Below are 22,816 nucleotides of genomic sequence, written 5' to 3' on the forward strand. Positions count from 1 at the left end.
CCTGGGTTCGATCCCTGGGTTGAGAAGACCCCCTGGAGAAGGAAATGGCAACCCATCCAGTACCCTTGCCTGGGAAATCCCATGAATGGAGGAGCCTGGTAGGCTACAGTCCATGGGGTCGCAAAGAGTCGGACACGACTAAGCGACTTCACTTTCACTTTCTTACTCTGCTGGGATCTGGAGGTTCAACTAGGAACGAGACAGACAAAATCCCCTGTCTTCTGGAGTCCATATTCTATTGCAGGAGACAGACAAGGACTCAACATGAGGATGAGTTAATTACAGACTGTCACAAGTGCAGTGATGCTATTAGTAACAGCTAATGTTTTCTGTGTTCTAAGCTTACTACATGTCCTGTTCTAAGGGCTTTTCGTATATTACTTCATTTTATCTTCACCAGAAACCCAAGAGAGGGGTGCTCTTGCTTTCTCATTTGACTGAGGAGGAAGCAGAGTCACAGAAAGGTTGAGAAACCTGCCCAAGGTCACACAGCTAGTAACTGGTGATTCAGGATTGGAACCCAACTCTGTTCGATTTTAAAGCCTTAACCACTGGGCTCTCCTGCTAACGAAGGGAATACAAGATACAGTGATAAAGAATGATTAGGGTGTCCTCATCAACAGCAGCAACAAAACCAGCAAAAGCTGCTGAACACCCTGAGCTCCCTTACCTGGGTAGCCGGAGTTGAGAAGTCTGGAAAAAGATTGTGCCCACGTTTTTAGGAGTTCAAATGCAAAGGGTTCACATTGCTTTGATGACAGTGCCAGAAGTTCTGGTCCCTGCAAGCCCCGGCTGCCAAGGAGATGCCCACCTATGACAGACAAGCAGAACCAGTCATGACTGCTAGTGGGGGACCCCATCAGCTCACACTGCCCAAGGTCTGTTTGTTTAAAATGCACTCCGGGGCGGGGTCATTAAAAAAAAAAAATACACTCCAGGCCCTGAGGAGAAAGTGAGAAGGGTGGCTGGCAGGTGGAAGCCTGGGCCTGGGCCTCAGGACTGGGGAGTCACCCTCCAGGTCCCAGCTGAACTTGCCTGCAAACAATTCCAAGACACAAAGATATGCATACGCCTGTGTGTGTACGTCCTGAATAGAAATATGCAAGCATCACGCCCACTGTGTCTAGCACGGCGCCCTTTGCAGAGCGGGAGGCTTGATGAATGTCTCCTGATTTGCTTTGATGTGAAACATCATTTTATATGTCTGAGTGAGTGGGAGGAAACTGAAGAGTTCACGCACATTGGTGGAGAGAGTTTTTTTCCTCGTGTGAAAATACACTCCTGGGATGCTCCATCCAGCCAGACCAATGGCCTCGTTTTACCAATGAGGAGACCCCCCCACACACACCCAGAGAGGGGCAGCAACTTGCCCAAAGTCACAGAGCAAGTTGGTGGCAGAGTGAAGCCAAAACTGCAGGTTTCACCTAACCGATGGCTGGGTGCCCTCTCCCGGGCCATGCCCTCCCTTGTGGTTGTCAGACGGGCACCCGCTGGAGCAGCGTGGGCTCTGCTCCCGGCCTGACAGATGAATGCTGCTCACAGGCCTGAACGGAGAGTGTTTCTCTGGCTGCGTCCAAGCCTGGACAAGCTATGGGAGCTAGTGCTCACGGTGGCTGGGAGCTTGGGCTTGCAGGCAAATGGACCTCCGTCACATGTCGGGGCAACCTCTTTCCAGGAGTGAGAGACCCTGCGGGAAGCAGGCATCCTCTCAGAGCATCAGCCTCCTAGTCTGCAGAACGAGAAAACAAGTAGCATCTCTCTTGAAGGATTGCAGGGAGTGAAAACGACTCTCCTAAGTCTGTGGGGCCACGGCAGAGCATCTGGCTCATAGCCATCACCCCAAAAAGCTAGGGAGGCGACCCAGAGCAGGGTCTGTGAGAGTCGGAACATTGGACTTGGGAGGTGCCTTGCGCCCTTGGCAAGTCTTTAGACAAAAAAAAATCTCTCGATGTTGCCAGTGATTCATGATCTCAGCTCCCACTGTCCATCCCTGTCTCCCCCTTCACAGCCCAGTGTGAGGCCCGAGCCCAGTGTACCTGCCTCTCCCTGCTGGCTGCAACTCCCCCCCTACCCACTGGCTCCCCACACCCCAGCCCACATTTCACCAGCCAGCAAAATGCAAATGTCATTAGCTCGCTGCAAGCTGGTGAGCTAATGTCACCAGACGGCACATGAGAGCTGGGGCGGGCTGGAGGGTGGGGGCGAATTCCCCAGGAGGGGTGGTGTTCTCAGCTTTTCCCAATAAGGGTATGATGGAGAGCTAAATGAATGGCTGCAGGAAAGAGGTGACCGTGGAGACCGTTCTGGCAGCCTCTCTGCAGCTGTGGCTTTCTCCAGGTTCACCATGGCCGCCTGTGGCCCCTGCTTCAACCCCCATCTGGATGATGGATGTGTCTCGGCCTCTCTGGGCCTCCACCTCCTCCCCTAACTGATGAAGAAGCTCATAGGAGGGACACTCAACCTCCACCCTCTCATTTCCATCCCAGCCCGCGCTCCCTAAAACCTAATGAGAGAAGTAGGCCACCCCCTCAATTAACATGGCAGTGGCGGGGCAGGGGGGGGGCGTCCTCCCTCCCAGAAGGAGGTGGCAGCATTGGACTCCTTGGATCCACAGGCAGGAGTTCTGGGTTCCAGCCCCAACATGGAGCTAACTTGCCCTGAGCACTCAGACACATCCTCCCCTTCGTGGGATTCTTAGCTTCTGTAGTTGTGAAAGAGGGTGTCAGACTCACCACCAGTCCCAACAATCTCTCCAAGTCAGCTCTAACCACCACCGCCCACCCCACCTCAAGCAACTCACAGGCAGAGATGCCAATGTAAGTTTCCTTCTCTCTCTCTTTTTGTTTTGGCTGTGCTGCACACTTGTGGAATCTTAATTCCTTGACCAGGGATCAAACTCTTGCCCTCTGCAGGGGAAGTTCAAAGTCTCAAATCTTGGAGCACCGTGGAAGCCCAAGGCTCCTCCTCCTCCAATGCCCTTATCTGGAGGCGAGGGCAGGTGTGTGTGTGTGTGTGTGTGTGTGTGTGTGTGTGTGTGAGTATGAGGGCAGGGTATGAGCGAAGGCATGGGGAGACCCAGCAGGAGGGAAGGACTTGGAGCCAAAGCTGCCCATGAGGTGGAAAATGAGATGGAAGAGTCCTGTGGTCAGTGCTTTCCACACGTGTTCCCCTTTATCCTAACATTGCTAGCTTTCCCAATTTATTGATGAGAAACTGAGGCTCAGAGAGGTTAAATAATGGACAGAGTCACAGCACCAATTGCATTTGAACTTCAGAGCTGATTTAAGAGCAGAAGCTCTTGACTGCTGTGGGAAGCTGCTGTCTAGACTGTTTAAAATAGAAGGACCACTAGAGAAATTCAGAGCCTTTGTGTCATATAACAAGGTGGGGGGAGTTGCATGTGTGAACGTGTGGACATTGTAAATGTGGGTGGGTCACTGCTGAATGAAGTTGCTGTCCGAAGCCGGGGTCCAGAAATGCCAAATGGAGAGGACATGGCCAAGTGGCCAATGGGGTTGGGGAGTGGGCAGGCAGAGGGCCCGGGCCACCCCACAGTGGCCCCCGAAGCCTTGCTCTGCTGGCTACGAGTTGGGCCTGTGCTCACAGGTCCTGCCATGCGGCCTGGCCCGCACCACTTACCCCGGATCCCATGCTCCCCTGACTGCTGCCCAGGAGGGTGGCATGTCTTGCCCTTGGCCTCTTTCTTGCTTACTCTCTGCCATGGCCCCTGGGGTTGCCTGCCCCAACTGGGGACAGATCCTGCAGACAGAGCCTGGTAGACACCTGGGGCTGCTGCCAGCGAGCGGGGAAGCCAGCAGGTGAGTGGCACCGTGCACCCACTGGGGACCAGCAGGCCTGGACTCCAGCCACCAGCCACTGGCTGTGTGATCGCGGCTGCAGCCTGCCTCTCTGACCTCAGGGACTCCCCCCTGAGCTGCTAAGATGACCGCCTAAGGGCAAAGCTTGCAAACCATAACGTTCGAGCCCACAGAGAGGGCTGTGGTGGCCCAGGCAACCTAGGAAGTAGTGGAGAGTTCCCGAGGGAGCAATGACTGGGAATCCAGCCAAGGCCTTTATGTTAAGGCCCCCTGCCCCTCTCCTGGGCCTCAGTCTCCCCATCCATAAAGCAGAGGGTCTTCAGGCTCAGATACGGAGTAGTGCTCGGCCCCTCCATGTCTACTGTTCTTCACCATGATTCGCTGTTAAGGTCACGGCGGGATTTTACTTGTCAGAAACCAGCAGGCTCTTCATGCAGCAGTAAGCTGAGTAACTGCGGCCCAAGATGGGAAAGTTTCGATGGGTGGAGAGAGGTTTCATGGTTGCACGTTCAAGTCACTGACCAAGAAGGAATGACTCTGAGCAGACAGAAGGAAGCATGCAGGAACAGAGGGAAGCAGAGCTGCTGGAAGCTGATAGAACTGGGACAAACTCTCGCCAAGTTTGCACTGGGCTGGCCCTGAATGAGAAGACACAAGGCGTTCTAGTTCCTGGAGACCTCAAGGGACAGGAGCACTAATGGTGAGCATTAATGGAGCACCTGCTGTGTACTGGGACTCTGGGGGTGCCAGGTGAGGTGCCCATGAGCGAATCATGGTGAAGAACTCTGCCTTAAAGAGAGCTCCTGTTACAGGGAAGAGTGACCATGCCCAGGTCTCCATACTTCAAAGTGGCTTTAGGGGTCTCATCACTTTGCTTTCAGTTCAGAAGAAGGAGGGGCCCCTTCCTGCTCTGGCCCCAGGGACTCCTTCCTGGAGGAGGAGGCAGATTTGAATGCATGGAGATGAGGGCACGGTGGACAAAGGGACCGGGGTAAACAAAGGCAGGGAGGTTCTCAAGTGTGCAGTGGGTATTCAGGACTAGAGGCAAAGCTGTCCATAGGGGTAGAATGAGAAATGAGACAGGAAGGGGCTGGATGATTTAGGTCCTTGAATGCAGGACCAAGGACGATGAACTCTATTCAAAGGCACTGGGGAGCCACTGAAGTCATGAACAGGAACATGCTTTAGGAGATTGAAAAGAGCAAGGAGACCAGGCAAGTGGACACAGACAGTGAGAGGATGGGAGGAGGAAGGGCAGGGCCTGATGGTGGGGATTGGTGGGGATGGAGGTGGGTGAAGGGTTGATGGAGGCAAGGGGAAGGTGGGGGGGATACTGAAACTGGCGGGTTGTGGGGAAGCGACACAGGTGTGTGCAGGGAGATGATGGTTGGATTAGGACATGTTGGGTTTGCATCCCAGCTCTGGCGCTGTCCTCATGCATTCTCTCAGGCAAGTCAGTTTATCTCTCTGGGCCTCAGGTGCCTCCCCTCTAAACTGAAAAAAATAGAGAGATGTGGAATTCAACCAGAGAATCTATGAGAGGTATTCTGAACAAAGGAAGTGACTGTTGTAGGCTTGCTTTCTAAAAGGTAAGCATTTATTGCTTTTATTAATTAGTGGTGACCATCCCCTATTACAAATGAAGACGCTGCAGTTCAAGGTCAAAGGAGTGGCTGGAATTGGCAGTGTTGGGCCTCCAATCACAGGAAAAGCAAATTATGAGCAAATAAATGTGGGATGACTCAGAGAAGAGTCTTGATTTTAAAATATTGCTAAAGAAAAGGGCTGTTTTATGACTTTTGTGCCGTGTGTTATTAAACCCAAGCTATAAATGTGAACTAATAAGTAAAATGAGTCAAGTTAATGAAAAAAATCAACCTTCAGAACGGATCCATATTACCTAATGGCAGTCCATAAACATAAACATAAAATTTTTAAATACAAGAATGAACTGCAATGCCCAGCAGCTCAAGGAATCTGCAGTTTCTCTGCCTTAAAAATAAAAGCTATTGATTTTAGCTTGGGTTCTCATTGCTCATGAGTGAGCCTTTGAGAAGTCATAAAGGAAGGAATCATTTCCAACTGTTTACCCACTGAGGATCATATGTATTGAATTTAAATTGTCTCTGATTCCTAATTAGTACAAACCAAATTAGAATCCGAGTACGGCAGATCTGGAAAGGCCCCTGGAGACATGTAAGCTCAGTGTTCTTTGTGTTATAGGCCTGGAACCAGAGGGACAGGGAAGGGGAACTAGTTGCCCAAGATCACACAGCAGGTCAGGGTAGGAGGGTCCAGGCTAGAACCCCGGGCTCTGCACGCGGGTCAGCACCCCTCTCTGGTCTATGCATTGTCTGGGATCAGATTATTAAATCCAGGGTGTGCAAGGCTGTTACCTGGGCCTTCGTCCTGGTGATCCTGTAATAAGAACTTTCTCCTAGCTCTGGGGAAAAGTAATCTGCTCAAGAAAGGACCCTCAAAGCCCAACTCATCCAATACTGATAGCAAAGGGTGTTCTAAGACCCTCTGCACATTGCTATGTATGGAACCCTTGAGTCCCTTTGCCCACCCTGCTAGCCAGGCAGCTCAGCCACGAAAGAGACACAGTGGGGGCCTGGGGTTCTGTTCTGAGAGTGGCTGCAGGTTGGCACAGCCCAGGCCCAGGTCAGTTCCTCCCCGTGTTTCAGTGAGCAGAGGGCACAAAAGCCTATTGTATGATTAGAAGGGGAGGGGTCGCTTAACTCTGCCAGGCTCTCCCTCCCTTTCTCTCTCTCTCACACACACACACACCCACACACACACCCACAGGGACGAAGGAGCTTTGTATGTGGCCCAGGCACGCATGCGTGCACGCATGTATGTTAAGCTTCAGCCCACACTCGATTATGAAGCAGATGTTTAATTACTACCTGAGTGTTATTAATCAACACGATTAATACACAACCCATACCACATAATTACTTTGCAATTACACCGAAACGAAATATTTTATTGCCGAGGGTCTGATAATTAGCCGGCCTCGCCAAAGGACAGGTATGACGGGCAGCGATTTTTCTTCTCTCCTTCCTTTTCCTTCCTCCCCTGCCCTCTCATTAATATTCCGGGCCGATGTCCCCACCAGGCAGAGCGAGGAGCCCAGGCAGGCTCCCGGCCTCCTCCCTGCAGTGATGTTTCTGCGCTGGCACTGGTTTTAATGTGATCCTCATTCGTCCTGTGGAGAAGGAAATGACAACCCACTCCAATACTCTTGCCTAGAGAATCCCGTGGGCAGAGGAGCCTGGTGGGCTGCCGTACACGGGGTCGCATAGAGTCAGACACGACTGAGGCGACTTAGCAGCTGCAGCAGCATTCGTCCTGGTCCTCTCTGCTCAGCTCTCCAGCTTGGAAATCCACGTCTTTTGCAGAAACGAAGCTGGCCTCCCACCGGCCTGTGGATTGAGAGGCAGCGGCCGGCAGGGGTTACATGGGGGTGCTCTGCAGGCAGCTGCCTAGAGCCGAGTCTCAACTCTACCAGTTACTCACTGTGACACCTCTGTCGGGTCAACCATGCCTCAGTTTCCCCAGGTGCAAGATGGAAACGGAATAGTCATTACTTCAGAGGGGTCTTGTATTGCATATGATAGAAAACATAAAGCATTTAGTACAGAGCCCGGCACAGAGTCACACTCCAGTAATATCTATTATAACTACTGCTGTTATTATTTGGGCTTCCCTGCTGGCTCAGATGGTAAACAATCTACTTGCAATGCAGGAGACAAGGGTTCAAGCCCTGGGTCGGGAAGGTCCCCTGGAGAAGGGACTGGCTAACCATTCCAGTATTCTTGCCTGGAGAATTCCATGGACAGAGGAACCTGGCAGGCTATAATCCATGGGGTCACAAAGAGTTGGACATGATTGAACTACTAACACACAGCTATTATATACCCAGAAATGGCCTCTCCAGGATTCCTCCCAATCAGAGAGCCTCTGAAACATTCAGGTTTTTGGATTTCACTCTCAATCCTTCACTTAGAGCTCGGTCCCATCTATTAGGAAACATCTTCCCACCTTGCCCTTTCCTTCTCCCGGCCACCTCCATGGGCCCCACTTCCCAAATCCAAGCCTTTACCCTTTCTCTCCTGGTCCACGGCCATTAACCTCCACGCCATCTCCCTGCTGCCCTCCCCCTGTTCCATCCTCCACTGGGCAAGGAGACAGGTCCTCAGGGAGCAGAGTTTGGACCATGCCACTCCCCTGCTCAACAACCGTCTGTAACTCACTATTGCCTAAGCCACCTGCCCTCGCTGGATGGTCACCAGTGCTCCAAATCCCATCATTGCTTGGTTGCATGAGCACCTAAGCTTTTGAGGATGAATGAAGGACTGAATGTCTTGCAAGATTTGACAGGCATTCACACCCACCAAGCTGCGATGCCCCAGAACGTTTTATGAGCCTGCATATCTCCATGGACTTAGGTTTATCTTGGAATCTGGGGTTTATTCCTCACTAGTTATTTCCCCTCCCCTCTCCTCCCACAAAAATCTTCAAACCAGTTGCATTTAAGAAGGATTCAGGGCTTCTCTGGAGACCCAGCGGTTAAGACTCTGGGCTTCCACCGCAGATGGCGCGGGTTCAATCCCTGGTTGGGAAACTAAGATCCTGCATACCACGCAGTGTGGAAAAAGGAAAAACAAGCAAACAAAACCCCCGAAACAAATAAAAACAACCACATCCATAAAGAAAAAATAAATAAAAATAAAAATCCATATTTTCAGACACAGAAACCACAGGTCCAGCTGAGCAGAGGCTCTATCAGGAACCTCTGATGCAGGGGCCAGTGTGTGGTCTGCTTGAGAGGTGAGTGCAAGGGACATGGTGGCAAACCCAGCGCAGATGGCACAAGAGAGAGCCCAGGGGTGGTGGCGGTGTGCTTGTGTGTGCAGCTGTGTCCGGTGTGCATCAGGCACACCTTGCTTTGCACAGACAGGACCAACGGAGCTGCTTCTCATGTGACTTAACTCCTTCAGTTACAAAAATATCAAGAACTGTGAGTCATTCACTTACTTGAAGTGAGACATGAAGTCACTCAGTCGTGTCTGACTCTTTGCGACCCCGTGGAGAGTGTCGGCTACCAGGTTCCTCCGTCCATGGGATTTTCCAGGCAAGAATACTGGAGTGGGTTGCCATTGCCTTTCCTTCTCCAGGAGATCTTCCTGACCCAGGGATTGAACCTAGGTCTCCCACATTGTAGGCAGACACTTTACCGTCTGAGCCACCAGGGAGGCTAGAGTTCATTTACTTAGTAAACATAAAACTCTGGGCTCCGGAGTCAGCCCACTGGTGGAATTCTGTCTCCACCTCTGGCTAGCTATGTGACTTTGGGGAAATCCCTGAACTTCTCTGAGTTATTAGCCTCAGCTGTTCAGTTGCAAAGTTGTGTCCAACTCTTTGTGACCCCATGGGCTGCAGCACTCCAGGCTTCCCTGTCCTTCACTATCTCCCAGAGTTTGCTCAAACTCTGTCCATTGAGTCAGTGACACCATCCAACCATCTCATTCTCTGTTGTCCCCTTCTCTTCTTGCCCTCTATCTTTCCCAGCATCAGGGTCTTTTCCAAAGAGTTGGCTCGTCACATCAGGTGGCCAAATTATTGGAGCTTCAGCATCAGTCCTTCCGATGAATATTCAGAATTGATTTCCTCTAGGATTGACTGGTTTGATCTTCTTGCTGTCCAAGGGTTAGCCTCAGTTATTAGCTGCAAAGTGAGGCTAATAATAGCTCCTACCAATAGCATTCTCGTGAGAAGGTCACGCACACTCTGATCACATTGTTTGGCATATGGGACGAGCCAGACAGTGTTAGCTATTTTGTTATTATTAGTAAGAATAATGGGGCTTCCCTGGTAGCTCAGATGGTAAAGAATCTGCCTGCAATGCAGGAGACCCGAGTTCAATCCCTGGATTGGGAAGATCCCCTGGAGAAGGAAATGGCAATCCAGTCCAGTATTCTTGACTGGAAAATTCCATGGACAGAGGAGCCTGGTGGGCTACAGTAGTCGATGGGATCACAAGAGTCAGACACGACTTAGTGATTAAACCTCAGTAAGAATAGTAAACCCTGAGAACATATAGAAACTCAGTGTCTAAAGCAGAACATGGCATGTAGTTCTAGACCTTTGGGTGGAGAAGTTCCTGCAGAATCATTACAACAGAAGGCAGGAAAGGGATATTTGTCATTCATTTATTCATTTAGCAAATGCTCCCGGAGTGCCGACTGTATAAGTCTCCGTGTTAGGGGAGGGCAGAGGTCACGTGGCAGATGTAGTTTACAGGGAGCTGGGGGAGGGCAGAGGCTGGGAAGCGCTTCAAACCTTCATTTTAAGATTACTCACGACTGTACCTCCAAAGGCTCAAATTGCTGGCCATCCCCAGGTGCTGGATGGGATGGATGACAACACGGATGAAGGTGTGGGAGATAGCTCCTAGATGAGTGGGCTCCGGTCCAAGGAGAAGGTGAAAAAGAGGAAAGGCAGAGGGCACAGCCCAGGCAGTGGCTCAGGGGCCTTCCCTTGCATGACAAGTGGACGGAACAGCCAGCAGGCTGTGCTCGGGCGGAGACGTGAAAGGGGAGAGGAGAGGGAGCCAGTGGTCACCGCTGCGGCGGCAAAGCCTGGGCTAGCGGGGAGCCAAAGGGAATTCACGGCGGGGCTGATGGGGGCCATTTCAGGTCCAGGGTTTTCCTTCTTTGTCTGAAGTTCAAGCCTTGTTCTTTGGAGCTCTGAAGCCTCCCTCCCAGGAAGCTGATGGGAACACTTCCAGGGCACGTCAGATCGAATATTTCTCTTGCCTGGAATTTACATAAAGCTCCCCACTCAGCCACAGGGCAAGGCCACGGGGCCAGTGCCCTGGCCACCAGCCTCCACGGATGCAGTACTAACCCAGAGGACACACAGGGAGCGTGACGCTCCAGGCAGATGAAGGGAGGGGCGTGCAAAGCCAGGGTGCAGTTGTCCTTGCTTAGAGCCAGCCGGGCTCGCTGCTGGCACTCACTCAGCTATACACGATGAAGGTGGCGGAGCACAGAGGTTTCCTTCCTCGCCCTGTGGGCCTCCTGGGCCCCCTCCCTCCCCCGACCCATTCTGGCTCTTCACTCACACATACACATACAGACATGTACACATGCACACATGTAAGCACACGCACGTGCCAACACCCAAGGCAAACTCCGGCGTTGGATTAAAGTAATGAGGTCAAAAACGTCGAGAATGCTGACCACAAGGCAGAAACCTTTGCTCTAGTCTCAGCTCTGGGACAGCCTTGCTGTGCACCCTAGGCTTCTGTTTTCTCCTCTACAAAATGAGACGCGTGTGCTAAGTCACTTCAGTCGTGTCCATCTCTTTTCGACCTCATGGACTGTGGTCTGCCAGGCTCCTCCGTCCGTGGGATTCTCAAGGCACGAATAATGGAGTGGGTTGCCATTTCCTCCTCCAGGCGATCTTCCCAACCCAGGAACTGAATCAGTGTCTCCTAAGTTTCCTGCACTGACAGGCAGGCTCTTAACCACTAGTACAAGGATCTTCAATGCTCAAGTGAATGGAAGGGGGCCAAGTCCCCGCAGATGGGCAAAAGTGAAATGAGGAAGAATCTGAAGAGCCTGAGTCCCTGGGGTGACATGCCCTGTACCTGGGAGAAAGCCAGCCAGGTGCTGACAGATTCAACAATCTGGGGCTCTTACAGCTTCACTGGGGGTGGGGGGTGAGATGAAATTCAAAGGCTGAGCCCATGGTTCATTATGAGATTGGAAACCTTATGTGAACCCCTCTAAGCCTCAGTTTCCTCACCTGTAAAATGGGTTCAATGACATTTCTCATTCGTAAAGTTAAACAAGAAGACAAAGAGATTGCCCAGCACGGTGTCTGGGCCCACTTAGCCTCAGTAAGTGGGAGCTTTTGTTAGTATTACAGTTACAGCTCCAGCCACATCACATCTGGGGGAAACCCCAGCTGCAGCTCCCTCACTGCTCTGTGCTGCCCTCAGGCCAGCAGGGACTCTGGGAAGTGGCTGGTCCTCACAGGACGGAGCACAGCCCTCCCAAACCCCTGCTAGCCCACTCTGAAGGGGTGCTTGCCTTACAACACCTTGGCCACATGCAAACACGGCTCTGGACTTAACGTCAGTTTTCTGGACAAACAGCGCCCACTTCTCAGAGCTCTGGAGAAAGGAACCCACCATTAGGGCTTCTAACCTCCCCTGAGATGTGTCCTTTTTATTCTTGAGGGGAATGTCTCCAAGTATTGTTAAATACCAATGAGAATACCTCAATCATCTGGGGACAAACATCTCTGGGGAAATCCCAGCCTTGGTTGACCCCGATGCTGAAAGCTCCAGCTGTGTTTCTCATTCCTGGAGGAAGGGAGCTAAGAACAATGGCCTTCCGCACTCCTGGCCCTGGGGACAAGGGTTACTAAAGATCACTGGTCCACCTCCAGTCTGGAGGAGGGAAGGAGCTCCCGCAGGCGGGGCCAGGCAGGAGAGACTGGTCCTGGGACGGCCTCCACGCAGACGGTAAGAGCAGGAAGCCTGACGCCACCCACCCAAGAGATGCCCGGGGGCTACAATGGAGCTGCCATCCACGTGGCATCTGATGTGTCCTCCTGTGTACCCTATGGGGTATTGTGCTCAGATGCTCAGCTGTGTCTGACTCTGCGATCCCATGGACTGAAGCCCGCCAGGCTCCTTTGTCCATGGGATTTTCCAGGCAAGAATACAGGAGTGGGTTGCCATTTCCTCCTCCGGGGGATCTTTCCCACCCAGGATCAAACCTGCGTCTCTTGCAACTGCTACTTTGGCAGGTGAATTCTTTACCACTAGCCCCACCCGGGAAGCCCATGGAGGGGTCTCTAAATGGAGACCCAGAGACGGGGGTGATTCCAGTAAATGGTAGAAAGGGGCTTCACACCTAAGTCTGCCAGGCACCACAGTCGGTGTTTTCTAATTCCAGAGGAAGGGATCGTAGGTGTGGGCGTCCTTCCCTGGAGGGCGTGTGAGTGCGTGCATACTCAGTTGCTTCTGTCGTGTCCAGGTCTTTGCGACCCCATGGACTGCAGCCTGCCAGGCTCCTCTGTCCATGGGACTCTCCAGGAAAGAACACTGGAGTGGGTTTCATTGCTCTCCTCTAGGGGATCTTCTCGACACAGAGATCAAACCTGGATCTCCTCACCACATGCAGGTTCTTTAAGGCTGAACCACGGGGGAGCCCCCTCGAGGACGCACTCCTCCCTTGACTGCAGCTATGATGGAGGCAAAAGTCGCCACGTGCCGCTTCTCTGGGGGCACTGCCGGCGCTGGCTGTTCGGGTCCACATTGCTCGGTGATGCCTGGGAAGCTACCGCCCTGTCCCCACCCCCAGGCACAGCCCGTTGCCCCCGGCAGAGCGTGCTGGCCACAAACTCAATGTCATTCACACCCTGGAGCTCCCCTGGGGTCCAGCTGAGGCTAGAAAGCTCTTGAACCCCGTGCCTGCTTAGCTTCTTCTCTGCCTTGTCCTGCTCTTCTCCTTGGGCCTGAGTATCCTCCCGCGATAATTCACTTGCACAACAGTCCCGGTTCATGTTGTGCTTTTAGACAACCCAACCTAAGTCACAAGGAAGACAGACGCAGCTCCTACCCTCTTGGGAGTCTGCACCCGGCGGGAGTCAAACCCGAGACACAGACTGACCGCAACACGGGCCCTTCAACCATGACCACCGCTCCCCTACCGGATTGGGCATCAGGCGCTTCAGACATGCCGGGTGACCCCACTCCCTTCTGACATCACTGAACACCAACAACAGCCCAGCCAAGAAGTTTCCTTAGCTCCTACTGGATAGATGGTGCTGAGGCTCAGAGAGGTTATCATTTGCCCAGGGTCACTGGCAACTCCTACGTGGCTACACTTGGATTTGACCTCAGTTCTGCCTGATTGCTGGACCCCAGGGCTTGCCTCCCACTCACAGAGGGGACCTGAATACATCTGAGATGGAGAGCAGGGATTCCCAGTGGTTAGGGTCATCCCTGGGGCATGACCCAGGGATGCATGAATAGCTGGCTATTCCCCTCTGCCACCTCCGGCTCAAGGACGGCAGGCAGTGGGAGGCAACTCGCCAGCGGAGAGGGAGTGTGGGCCCCCGGTGACTGCTTCCCTGTTGCCGTCCTGGGCCCTTCCCACATCACAAGCCTGGGGGCCTCTCCCTCTCAAACGATTCCCACCCATCAGGCTCCTCTCCACCCCTCCCCCAATTCTTGTTATGACACAGATCTTGCAGCTCAGCCAGGCAGATAACAGGCAGAGAATGGGAATTTTTACCTGCTAATTCGTTTTCTGAGCCCCTGCTGCTGGCCAAGCCCGAACAGCTCCATGTCAGGCTCTGAAAGGAGTGGAGAGGGGAGGGGGCAGGAGGCAAATGGGGGAAAATTACCCCTGCAGGCAGTGGCGGCTCCCCCGCCCCAGGCCCCAGGCATGAATCCGACAGCCAGGCCCCTGAGTGAGGGCGGTGCAGTGAGGCCAGGGCAGGCTAGCCTCCTTGGATACAAGAGCAGGACGGGGTTCTGGTTCCCAGAGCACCAGCCACCTGCTCACTCTGCCCCATCTTGGAGAGGAAAGGGCAGAATGCCTCAGTCAGCCCACCGCCTGGGGATGCAGCTGAGCCCAGCCCCTCATCCTTCCCACCCACACCCTTCAGTCTTCTGCAACAGGAGCTCTCCCAAAGCACCCTGAGCCCTGGCTACCCTGGGCATTGGGCTTCATTTAATCCTCAAAAACCGTGTTCCATCGACCTCGTATGGGAAAGTATCATTATCATCCCCATTCTACAGATGCAGAAACTGAGGTTCAAAATGATACAGTATCCCCAACAAGTTCAACATAAAATCACCATGTGTGTGCATGCAAGCTCTGTCGCTCAGTTGTGTCTGACTCTTTAAGACCCCATGGACTTGGGCCTGCCAGGCTCCTCTGTCCATGGAATTCTCCAGGCAAGAATACTGGAATGGGTTACCATCCCCTCCTCCAGGGGATCTTCCCAACCCAGGGATTGAACCTTCATCTCTTGCATTGGCAAGAGGATTGTTTACCATTGTGCCACCTTATGACCCAGCAATTCCACTCCTCGGTGCCCCAGAGAACTGAAGACAGGACTAAACAGACACTTGGACCCAAATGCTGACGGTGGCACTGTTCACAGTAGTCAAAAGGTGGAAATGCCCCAAATGTTCACCAGTATTTACATGGATAAACATAGGAATGTAATAGATCCATTCAATGGAATATTATTCTCTCAGAAAAAGGAAGTGCCAGTACATGCAACAGTATGGATAGACCTCCAAAACATTATGCTAAGTGAAAGAAGTCAGGTACAAAAGGCCATGTGTTGTATGATTCCATTTATATAAAATTTCTAGACTAGGTCAGTCCATATACACAGAAAGCAAATTAATGGTTGCCAGAGGCTGCAGGGAGGCACCCTTGATGTGTCTGGGGTTTTCTTTTGGGTGAAGGAAAGGTTCCGGAACTGGATAAAAGCAGTTATTGCGTAACACTGTGGACTAAATGCCACTGGGCTGTTACTTTAAAATGGTTAATTTTATGTCATGTGGATTTCACCTCGATTTTCTTTAATGAAATGAAGTTGTAATTATTATTATTATTTTTGGCCGTGCTGTGTGGCTTGCAGGATCTTAATTCCCCAACCAGAGATTAAACCTGGGCACCTGCAGTGAAAGCGCTGAGTCCTAATCACAGGACTGCCAGGGAATTCTCTCACCTCAAATTTTTTTAAAAGCTGAGGGAGACTGACAAGGGGGACGGTGACACAATTCACTGAAGATCAAAGAACAGGTGAGTGGGGAGCCAAGGCTCACACTTGGGTCTTGCAGACTGCAGGGCATGCCCTTGGCCACCATCCTCAGCTGCCTGACCTTGCTCTCCCATCTCTGGCCTTTGCCTCTATTGTTGCCTCGGCCAGCACAGCCCCCTTGTCCCATTTCTGCCCTCAAAATCCTACCCATTCTTCAAGGGCCTTGGTTAAAAGTCACCACCTCCATGAAGCCTTCCTGATTTCTCTCCTTGGAGGCCCTGGCCCTGTGCCCTGTCTGGGTCAGCCTTGCCTCCTGCCTCCTGCAGGGTTCGCAGTGCACAGGCCTCTCCCTGGCTCCCCCACAGCCTGAGGGGGTCATCACACTCACAGGTCCTGGTGAGGGGTAAAGGACATGAATGCCCACGGTGCTCTCCACTCTGGGCTTGGCAGGCAGAGAGCGCTCAATCAATGGTGCTTGTTAACAGGGCCGGGTTCACTGCGAAAGGACTTGAACCTGCTGGCTCATCTCTGCTTCCCTGGCACAGACCCTGCTCCCAGCGGAACTCCTCAAACAGTTGTGGAATGCAAGGGTAGAGACAGAAAACTCCCGGACAAGCAGGTACTTCCCTACCTGTCCTCCCGCTGGGCAGGAAGCCTGTCTTGATTCACAGTTTATAATAAATGCAACTCCATTTCCTCCCGGCCGCGTTGGCCCAGCACGCACACACCCGGAGTCAGCTGTTTCTGCTGAATGCCTGGGGCTCCTGGGACCAGCCAGGCCCCGACTGAGTCCTGATATTTTGTTTCCCGAGGTATCTCCAGCCCCAGCTTCTGCAGATCAGGACAAATCAGTTCTGGCCTCTGAACGTGAGCTCACTAATGACTGCTGCCCTGCTTACTTCACTGGCTTAACTAATGAATATGCAATAAGGCATTCATCATGGAAGCACTTTCTAAACTAAACGAATTATATACATTTAAGGTATTGGCATTAAGAATAATCCCAAACACCAGGCTGTGCCAACCTTTTCACGATGCTTTTGGAAGCTCTTTTGAATCTGCAATGGAATGTGAATTAGCTAAAGATGCCAAGAAATTCGCTTCAAATAAAACAAGGCGGCCAAATTAGAAAGTCCTCATTCCAGGAAAGGCAAAGAGATATGCACCTCCTTGATCTTTCTCTCCACTTGGCTGTTGATGGCAAGACAGGCTAAGGATGGGGGTGGGGGGTGGGAGGTAGAGGGAACGACCACCTCTCCAACTGACACTCAAAAGAGAAAGAGACAGCTTGGGACCAGAGAAGTTCAGCCCAGACACTTGCCAACGCTAAGAAGGTGGGCCAGTTCCTTAAATCCCTTATTGTCAGGTGGTGTGGGGGCCTGGAGAGATGGGATGGTGATATTCACCTCCCTGAATGGTGATGAGCATCAGCAAAGGTGAGACAGATGTGCAGAGCACCTGGATGGGCACAACAGAAGCTCTCCACAGTATTTATTCCCTTCCTTTCCAAACTATCCCCAGACACCATTTAGAGAGTAAGGAAAAAAGAGCCGCAGACTGAAAGCTGTGTTTATTATACATATGTATGACAGAGGCCTGTATCCAGAATATGTAAAGAATGCCTACAAATCAATAAGAAAATAATAATCCAGTTGAAATTGGGTGAAAGACTTGAAAAGATCCACCCTAAAGAAGATATCCATATAGCTGATAAGTATATGAAAAGGTGCTCAGCATCATTACTCACCGAGGAAATGCAAATAAAAATCAGAGTGTCTCATTGTGGTACTGAGATACTGACCCATGAGATACTGACCCATGAGATACTGACCCACTGGTTGACTAAATTTGACCAGAGGGATGACAGCAAGCATGAGTGAGGAGATAGAGAGACTAGACCATTCACACGCAGGTGGCAGGACCTTCACATGGCACAGCCATCCTTTTGGGTACTGTCTACTGAAGTCAAACCCATGACAATTCAGCATTTCCACTCCCAGTTACACACCCAAGAGAAAAGCCTGCACGTGCCCACAAAATGACCTGGATCACAAAATATTTGTTGCAGTTCTATTTATAAGCATCCCAAATGGGACACAACTTGATGCCCCCACAGAAAAATAGATGAACCAGTTGTAATGCATGTATAATTTATATATGTGCTGCGCTAAATTGTTCATATGTATGGTGGTGGTGGCTTAGTCACTAAGTGGTGTCCGACTCTTTGCGACCCCATGGACTGTAGCCCACCAGGTTCCTCTGTTCATGGGATTTCCCAGGCAAGAACGCTGGAATGGGTTGTTATTTCCTTCTCCAGAGGATCTTCCCAACCCAGGGATCGAACCCTCATCTCCCACATTGTATGCAGATTCTTTTACTGACGAGCCGCCGAAGAAACATATGTGTGTGTGTGTGTGTCTGTGTGTCTGTGTGCGTGTGTGTCTGTGTGTGTGTGTCTCTGTGTGTGTGTCTTTCTGTGTCTGTGTGTGTCTGTGTTTGTGTGTGTGTGTCTCTGTATGTATGTGTGTGTGTCTATGTGTGTGTCTGCGTCTGTGTGTGTCTGTGTGTGTGTGTCTGTGTGTGTCTGTGTGTGTGTCTCTGTGTGTGTGTCTCTCTGTGTGTGTCTGTGTCTGTGTGTGTGTCTCTGTATGTATGTCTGTGTGTCTGTGTATGTGTGTCTGTGTATGTGTCTCTGTGTATGTGTCTGTGTCTGTGTGTGTGTCTGTGTGTGTGTGTCTGTGTGTCTCTGTGTGTGTGTCTGTGTATGTATGTCTGTGTGTCTGTGTGTGTGTCTGTGTGTGTATGTGTCTCTGTGTATGTGTCTGTGTGTGTGTGTCTGTGTGTGTGTCTGTGTGTGTCTGTGTGTGTGTGTCTCTGTGTGTGTGTCTCTGTGTGTGTGTGTGTGTGTGTGATGGGATATTACACAGCAGTTAAAATCAAGAACTACTGTCATGCGCAGCAACATGGAAGGATCATGTTCACTGTGTTGAACGAAAGAAGCCAGGCCTGGAGGAACTCAAGCTGTATGGTTCCATTTATATGAAGTTCAAGAACAAGAACAACAGCTTGATTGTGCCTGAAGCCAGAACATTAGGTACCTGTGGGTAAGCGGGGCTGAGGAAAGGAGAGTGTCAACTGGGACGGGACGCAGGAGCGCCTCTGGGCTGGTGGGATGGGTGCCTGCCAACCTCCCTGGCCTTGCTTGAGCCTCTCTCTCATCTGTCACGAGGCCATACGGTACTCTTCACTCCATCCTTCCCCACTCAGATCCATCCCTGCCCCCAGCCACTGCGCATCTTGCCATCTCAAACCGGAACCCTCCTCTCCCCAGTTCTGCATGGCCAGGCTTCACCTCTAGTTTGGTCTGCATGGCAGTTATTCAGTCCATAAAAGAATCACTGAGCTGTATACTGGAGATGGATATGTTTTACTATATATGTATCATCCCTAAAAGGATTTTTTTTTAATTCCCAAAAGATTGAACTTCCTTGGTGATCCAGTGGCTTAGACTCCACACTCCCAAGGCAGCGAGCCTAAGGCGGGGTTTGATTCCTGGTCAGGGAACTAGATCTCACTTGCTGTAACTAAAGACCCTGCACACCGCAGCAAAGGTGGAAGGTCCCACATGCCGCAAGGGAGACCTAGTGCAGCCAGATAAACAAATAGCCAGAGGACCCACCAGACCCAGCCATCTCTAAGGCATGTCAGCTCCATCATTTTAGGATTCTCGGAGCCTGGAGAATGATTCTTAGAGTCTGATGCTAGCATCTGAAGGTGGTATGTTCATTCTATTCTCTCTCTTCCCTTTCACTTGCCGAGAGAGGCCCCCGCTCTGGCTCGCTCTCCCTCCCTGACTCTGTGTCAGTCAGTCGGCCGCTCCTGGCCTCATCACCCCGTCTGCAAAAAAAGAGAGGGTCGTGCTGCCAGGACTCCCCTCCAAGAGGGAGAAACGTGGTCATGCACGGGAAATGCTCTGAGCATCACAGAGCAAAAATGCTAAATGCATTCCCAGAATTGCTAGCAGATGTCTCTTTGCATGGGGTCAAGTACATTCAGGCAGAATTGCAATTACTACAGCGAGGGTGTGGTTTAAAACTCAAACTTGGCCCATGTGTGTTTCTTCGGTGTTGAGGATCTAGAGACGGTGGTCATGGAACAAAAGTCATCATGGGAAACGGACAGCCACTGGTTTGACCTGGGAAAGCACCGGTGCTAGCGTGATCCACAGGCTCTCTGGCCAGGATCGAGCTGGGCTCATCCTTGAAGGAGACAGAGGCAGTTCCTGGGCTGGGGCTTCTGCTAACCTTTCAAGGGAAAGAGAACTGAAGCTGGAGTCTGGGGTCCTGCGTTCCAGGGTTGCTTCTGCCTCCAAATGCTGTATAACATTGCCCACCAACTTCTCACCTCCAGAGCCTCAGTTTCCCCACTGTACTATAAATGGATGAACTAGATCCTATTTAGAGATCCTTTCAGCCAGAGTTGTTTGTGCTTAATAGCTCAGTTGTGTCTGACTCTTTACGACCCCATAAACTACAGCCCACCAGGCTCCTCTGTCCATGGGATTTTTCAGGCAAGAATACTGGAGTGGGTTGCCATTTCCTTCTCCAGGGAGAAATGTTTATGAGCTTGTAAACTGCTTACTTCTTAAAGTCAAAATTAAACTATGTCCCTCCTTGCTTAAAACCTTATCTACTGCTTCTTATTCAACTTAAAAGTCCAAATCCATGATCAGATCCTCATAGTTAGATCCCTGCCAACCTCCCCAGCCTTGGCTTGAACCTCTCTCTCATCTGGCACTAGATCCCAGCTGTAATGTTCTTCCCTCCAGCTTACAACGCTCAGATCCATTCCTGCCCCAGGGCCTTTGCACATCCTGCCCTCTTACCTCGGAACTGTCCTCTCCCTAGCTCTGCATGGCCAACCTGTGCCTGTTTCAGGACCCTGACTCAGAGCTCTGCTCCTCAAAGACCTTCCCTGAGCAGAGAAGCAGTCCCTCCCTGTGTTTTCTTTTTCTACCTTCATTCCACTGATTAAACCATGGAATCATTGGAGGAAGTCGGGGTTTTCTTGTTTTCTGTCTCCTGCACTGCGGTGTAAGTTCCATGTGGTCAGCCACGGTGTCTGTCACCATTAAACCCTCTGACATATACAGAGTAGACACTCCGTGTATATCTGCATTTTTTTTTCCCATCCTCTCAGGCAGCACTCCAGAGCTCCTGCTGCCTTCAGAAGCTCATGTCAGAATTTCCCAAAGAAAGAAAATGTTCAGGTATAGAGGACCCAGCAGGTACTGTGACGATGCCAGTCTCTCTGTATCCTTGTGTCATTTAATTCTCACTAGAGCCTTCAGAGACAGGATTAGTTGGGTAACTGAGGCTCAGAGCAGTGAAGAGATGTGCCCACAGTCACATACCTGAAGCCCTGAGCTTGGACACAGATGGCTCTGCGCCATCTGTGGGCGGGTGATTCCATCTCTCCAGGCCGTGCTTTTCTTGTCTGTAAGGTGGGGCTAAGGCCTCCTGCCCGTGCTGCAAGCTGTGTCCTGATCAAGCAGGATAATTAAGGGGGGACGCTTTGCACACTGGCAACCGCAGGCAGCTGCCCTGATGTTGAAACGCAGGCTTGCTTTGCCCGTCAGTCTGCGCCTGCCCCTCCCCCAGGCATGCAGTGAGGGGAAAGAGAGCCTTCTGGAGTCAGACTGCCCTGGATTGGAATCCTGCTGCATCTCAGCTCAGAGCTGAGTGCCCTCAGGCGCATGATACATGTCTTTGAACTTGAGTCTTCTCTGCAAAATGAGAAGAATAATTCCTCCCCGACTCCCCCACCCTGCCCAAGTAGTTAAGAACATTAAGAGCGATCACCTATGAAAAGGGCTTTATTCCTTCCAAAGCACTGTGCAAATGTTGTTTTTGATGTCCTGTGGCTTCCAGCTCTGAGAGCTTCCAGCTCTCCGCCAAAGAGAGAGAGAGGCCCCTGTAGGTGAAACAGGCAAGGATACTCACTCCACCCCCAGGCAACAAGCTGGCTGGGCTTTAGGGCCTTCACGGCATGCCTGGCACTGCGGGACACCCTCTCAAGCAGTCTCCTATGCGCTTAGCAGTGCCCTCTGCATCACCTTCAGCCCCATTTAATAGATGGGTAAACTGAACCAGTGAATCCTAAAGGAAATTAACTCTCAATATTCACTGGAAGGACTGATACTGAAGCTGAAGCTCCAATCCCTTGGCCACCTGATGCCAAGAGCCGGCTCACTGAAAAAGACCCTGATGCTGGGAACGGTTAAGGGCAGGAGGAGAAGGGGGCGACAGAGGATGAGATAGTAAGATAGCATCATTGACTCAATGGATATGAGTTTGAGCAAACTCCAGGAGACAGTGAAGGACAGGGAAGTCTGACTTGCTGCAGTCCATGGGGTCACAAGGAGTCAGACACGACTGAGTGACTGAACAACAATGATAAACTGAGCCCCAAGTAATCTTGCTCAAGCTTCCCTGGGTGTCATGGGGAAGTGTTATCCCCGTGGAGGACTTGGCCAAGCCGGCGCCTTTGTTTCTTGTAGAGCGAGGTCCAGGGTGACCTGGGACACTGCTCATTCCCGAGTTGGCCCTGCACACGGGGAGGCACTGGCCATGGGCTCCACTCTGCAAGGGAACAAGCACAGTAACCCACCCTGAGTGTGGCACCTAGGTCTGTGCACACAGAAAGAGGAGTGTGCCTTGGGGGGTGGGGGGGGGCGCAGGACCCAGCTCTGGGTCCCAGGAAGACCTTCCTGCGTGGGGATCCCTGGGGACTCAACACATCACGTTCACCTTGGCCTCCTTAGATATTCACTGGCCCAGCCTGCCCCCTGGCTTCTCCCCACCTCCACTCCTAAACGGCCCTTGAGCATCTGGGGGCATCACTCTGTCACCCTTCCCCCCATCACATGCTCACTTCTGATGGTGCCAGTCTTGGCTTCCGTAAGCCATTAGACAAGATTCTTGAAGCAGAGAGAAGGCAGGTGGTGGGGGGAAGAGCTGGCAGAAAGGGACCCTGGGGCAGACAGACTCCAGGGGATGGGGAGAGAGGGAGACAGAGGAGGCAGGCTGGCTGGAGAGAGAGGCAGGAGGATCTGGACTCGAGAGAGGATGTGCAGGGCAGACAGAGATGCCAGGACTCCCCAGGAGCCCGTGGGAGGGAGAAGGGCG

General features: G+C 51.8%; 1 protein-coding gene across 4 annotated transcripts in view; it reads right to left on the minus strand.

Moving 5' to 3' along the window:
* TSPAN18 (tetraspanin 18) overlaps window positions 1-22,816 on the minus strand; it is a 203,068-nt gene that overhangs the window by 67,025 nt on the left and 113,227 nt on the right. For 2 of the 4 annotated variants that reach the window (XM_018059206.1, XM_018059204.1), the window contains exon 3: window positions 671-811. The exons of the other annotated variants lie outside the window; for them this stretch is intronic. The gene's annotated coding sequence lies outside the window, so the exon portion shown is untranslated. The remainder of the gene's footprint in view (window positions 1-670; window positions 812-22,816) is intronic. 4 annotated transcript variants of the gene reach the window in all.

Source organism: Capra hircus, chromosome 15 (genome assembly GCF_001704415.2).
Source record: "Capra hircus breed San Clemente chromosome 15, ASM170441v1, whole genome shotgun sequence".
NCBI lineage: Eukaryota > Metazoa > Chordata > Mammalia > Artiodactyla > Bovidae > Capra > Capra hircus.